At 38.7% G+C, this 5,000-nt stretch overlaps 1 protein-coding gene across 8 annotated transcripts in view; it reads left to right on the forward strand.

Annotated features, from left to right (window-relative positions):
* The window catches only part of mark3a (MAP/microtubule affinity-regulating kinase 3a), a 45,368-nt gene that overhangs the window by 11,464 nt on the left and 28,904 nt on the right, over window positions 1–5,000 (forward strand). The window lies entirely within an intron of this gene.

Below are 5,000 nucleotides of genomic sequence, written 5' to 3' on the forward strand. Positions count from 1 at the left end.
CACACAGAGACAGATACACACACACCCTCTCAACTACACACACACAAGCAAACATGCTCAGCTACACACACACACATTTTGGAAAGTGTGTGGTGGGGTGTGTGGTCAGCATGCTTTTCATGTCACTGCCTCTCAGACAATTGACCTGTCGCTAAGCGCCGCCCTTCGGACATCAGCTCGAACATAGGACACAACAGGGCGGAGGCATACAATGACAAATGAATGGATTTGTGGAGTTTATCGCCTCAAAAAACCCCGACGGATACCCATGGTCAAACGATGTGCGTGGGGGGCGTGTAATACCGATAGTCTGGTTTGTTTGTCTGAGTTTCTCACGGTAACAATGGGGGGGGGCAGGGGGGTCTTAATAGCACCCTAGGTCCTCTCCTAGGTCCTCTCCTCCTTTCCTCTCCTCTCTCTCTCACTCTCTAATAGCACCCTAGGTCCTCTCCTAGGTCCTCTCCTCCTTTCCTCTTCTCTCTCTCGCGAATATTAATTATGACAAAATGATACCTGACCCGCGATCCGAGGTCCCGCTTATTTAGAAAATGTGTGCTTTAGTAGCCTAATATGCAGTGTAGCCCAACCTTTACGTAAACAGGAACAGAAAGCCCTCCTTAATCACGTCAACACAAAGCGTTTACATTTACAGCACTGGCTGGAAAGACAGCTACACATAGGGCCTCGGGGTGTTTAAACTTTTGAAAAGTGTGTGAGTGTGTGTGTGAGGAAGTTTTTTGAAATTCTAGCTACTAAACGCACCATTTTAACGTAGTTCAGGGGGAGACAGAAATAGGCTACCTTTAACCTACAGAACAAACCGCTCTTGTGACACGAACATTGACCTTATGCATTATCACTTCACTGCCCGACAAATACCCTATATAGAGACATATCTCATGCTACCAATGGAGAAAGCATTACGTTTTGTGCGAGTGGGTTAGCACAAACATAGCTTTTGGTGAACGGAGATGCAGATCACTAATTCATTTCTTTGCACAACTGTTCTGCGTACACTCCAGCGAGACGAGTGAAATATTCATTCATTTCAAATTCATTATCATAGAGTATTTGCTATATTTACGAGTGAAATAAATGAGTTTCATTATCATAGGGTATTTGATACGATATTTACCTGCTATCTGTCTTCTGTTTTCATGGACAGTTCCACATCATTGGTTATATCATTCTAACCTAGCATACCCACGTCATCTCCAGAGTGGTTCAGTTTGTCAGTCAGTTTCAGCCTCTTCTCTAGCTCCTCTACACCCGTTGGGATTTATTACGTTTTGTTACATTTTGTTACACTTCAGAAGAGAAGACGGGGGTGGGGGTGGGGGGCCTCGCTCCACCTGCACCCATGTCACCGTAGCCGCTGCGATGTGCTCAGTTATTTGCTAGCACCAGGTAGGCTAGGCTAGTAGGCTAGCACCAGGTAGGCTAGGCTAGTAGGCTAGCACCAGAGTAATGACGCCGCAAATACGGACACGGCCGTTTATTTTCATTATTGATTATTATTATTATTATTATTATTATTAAGAGGCCCCCCATTGGTCGAGGCTGAAGCCCAGGTAAGCCCGTGCATTAAGGTGCCCGTGGGGGCGGGCTCACACACACACACACACACACTCACACACACTCTCTCTCTCTCTCTCTCACACACACACACACACACACACACACACACACACACACACACACACACACACACACACTCACACTCACACACACTCTCTCTCTCTCTCTCACACACACACACACACACACACACACACACATACTCACACACACTCTCTCTCTCTCTCTCTCTCTCACTCTCACTCACTCTCTCACTCTCTCTCACACACACACACACTCCTCTCTCTCTCTCTCATTCACTCACTTCTCTCTCTCTCACTCTCACTCACACACTCCTCTCTCTCTCTCTCACTCTCTCACTCACACACACCCACACACACACTCTCTCTCTCTCTCTCTCTCTCACTCTCTCTCTCACACACACACACTCCTCTCTCTCTCTCTCATTCACTCACTTCTCTCTCTCTCACTCTCACTCACACACTCCTCTCTCTCTCTCTCACTCTCTCACTCACACACACCCACACACACACTCTCTCTCTCTCTCAAATTCAAATTCAAATTCAAATTCAAAAAAAGCTTTATTGACATGACAAGAGCACTTGTGTTGTCAAAGCATACAAATCATAAGTAAGTTAGTGAGGAAACAAAGAGCATGAAAATAAGTAAGAATAAACAAATAAATAAGTAAATAAATATAAATAAAATAATAATAAAATAAATTCATAAATAAATTATAAGAAATTAAATAATAATAATAATAATAATAATAATTAAAAAAAAGATTAGAAATGATAGTTCTAGATGAGATGGGATTGAATACGATTTAAGGTGGTGGAGATGTGAGAGAATCTGTTCTTGCGTATGTGCTTTCTAACCTTAATTTGTGGCACATATACACAAACTGAGCTGCTAGCTCAATTGTCTGTGTGTCTTCTCCTAAGACGATTTTCATTTTGGAACTAGCATCTAGTGACATAAATTGTTTATTGTGTCTGCTAAATCTTACATAGAAGTCGTTTCTCAGTAATTGATAAATGGGACACCTATGCAGAAAATGTATTTCATCTTCAACCTCCATTGTGTCACAGTACTTGCATAGGCGTTGATGTTTTTCTTGCCATGATTTTTTATGGCGTCCTATTTCTATTTGGAGTTTATGGTCACCCAATCTGTATTTTGTAAGACACGTTTTTTGAGGTTGTTTCAGTATTACTAGATAATTTGCTAGTTTGTATTCTCTGTTTAATTGACAGTAGCTGCCCAGTTTTTTGTTAGAGTGAATTTCATTTTGCCATTGCGTAATGTAGGTTGCCTTCATGAATTTGTGGGTTTCATTCAGATCGGTTAGGTTTATATCAGCAATGTTATATTTATTTATGATTAATTGTGCAAGTTTATCATTTTGTGGGTCTGATATGTTAGTCAGTAGTGCTTTGTGATGGTAACTAATAGTGTTTGCATTTTTTAAGTGTATCCAATATTTCATAACTCTTTTGGTGATGGCCAGGGACAAAGGGAAGCGACCTAACTCTGCTCTGCAGGCATTATTTGAAGTACTTCTATGGACATGCAGAATAGATTTACATATTTCTGTGTGGAGTTTTTCAATTTCAGTCTGGTCCCATGGTTTTTTTAAAATAAGTAATGGTGGACCCCAAATTTCTGAGCCATAGAGTAGGATTGGAGTAATAACGGCATCAATTATTTTTAACCAAATGTTGATGGGAGGTTGATATTTGTTAATTGTTTTATACACTGAATAGCATGCTCTTCGGGCTTTATTTTTTAATGCTTGCAATCCTGGAATAAAACTGCCAGATGCATTTATGACTAGACCTAAATATGTGTAGCTGGTTGTGTGTTCTAAAATATCAGGGCCTAATGTGAATAGGAATTTATTCTTTGTTGTTCGTGCTCTCTTTTGGAATATCATTATTTTGGTTTTATTTAAATTTACTTTTAAGGACCATGTTTGGCAGTATTGATTTAAAATGTCTAAATTTTGTCTCAACCCGTCTGCTGTTGGTGAAAGTAAAACCAGGTCATCGGCGAACATGAGAAATTTCACATCCTTGTCATGGAGATTCAGCCCAGGAGCAGCTGATTTCTCTAACAGTGTGGCAAGTTCGTTAATATATAAATTGAATAATGTTGGGCTTAAGCTACAGCCTTGTCTTACTCCACGTTCTTGTTTAAAGAACTCTGTTCTTTTATTTCCTAACCGAACACTATTTATATTATTTGCATACATTGTTTTTATCAAATCATATGTTTTCCCTCCAATTCCAGCTTCTAACATTTTCAAGAATAGACCTTTATGCCAGATGTTATCAAAGGCTTTTTGGAAATCTACAAAGCATGCAAAGATTTTTTCTTTTTTGGAGTTATGTACATGTTTATTTATTAATGTCTGGAGTGTGTATATGTGGTCGGAAGTTCGATGATTTGGTAGAAAACCAATTTGACTATTGTTCAGAATTTTGTGGTCGTCAAGGAATGTTATAATTCTTTTATTAATGATGCTGCAAAATAACTTTCCTAAGTTACTTGTGATGCAAATGCCTCGGTAATTGTTTGGATTTAATTTATCACCAGATTTGAATATAGGGGTAATAAGGCCTTTATTCCAAATTGAGGGGAAGACTCCACTGTTGAGAACTAGGTTAAACAATTTAGTTATGGCTTCTTTGAGTTTTGAGTTGCTATATTTTAGCATCTCAGTGGAGATACGGTCAATACCGGAAGCTTTTCTAGGTTTAAGTTTTTTAAGTTTGTCTTTTAATTCAAATACTGTGATGGGCATGTCTAAGGGATTTTGGTAATCTTTGATTGTTTCTTCCAAACACTTTTGTTTCTTTATTATTGTGAGTTGTCCTGGTTCAAGTTCCATGCTTTCTGGGTTCTGGTAAAGATTTTTAAAATGGTTCATCCATATCTGGCTGTTTCTAATTGGAGACTCAGACTTGCCAGCACCTGTCAGCTTTTTCCAATTTGACCAGAATGTGTTTTGATTAATTGACCGATCGATTTTGTCTAGTTCTTTGGACATGTAAGATGATTTTTTGTTTTGTATCATTTTTTTATAATTTTTTAATTCAAGATGATATCTTGTTCTGCTGTCAGTATCGTTTGGGTTTCGATGTTTAATATTGGATAACTCTCTTAACTTTATCCTTGCTGCATTGCAGTCTTTATCAAACCAATCCTCTTTGAATTTTGTTCTATTTCCTTTCATTCTAGAGATTTGTTTTACATTAGCTGTTTTTGCTAAATGTATTAATATATTGTTTAGGTGGTTACAGGCCATATTTACGTTCTCAGCATTTGGTTGGTATTTGGTCATAATGAAATTATCAATAATTTGTTCGTTGTTATTGATGACTGCTTCATATGTTGACACATTTTTGTCTGTCCATTTA

The sequence above is a fragment of the Alosa sapidissima genome, chromosome 1, assembly GCF_018492685.1.
Source record: "Alosa sapidissima isolate fAloSap1 chromosome 1, fAloSap1.pri, whole genome shotgun sequence".
NCBI classification, from domain to species: Eukaryota; Metazoa; Chordata; class Actinopteri; order Clupeiformes; family Clupeidae; genus Alosa; species Alosa sapidissima.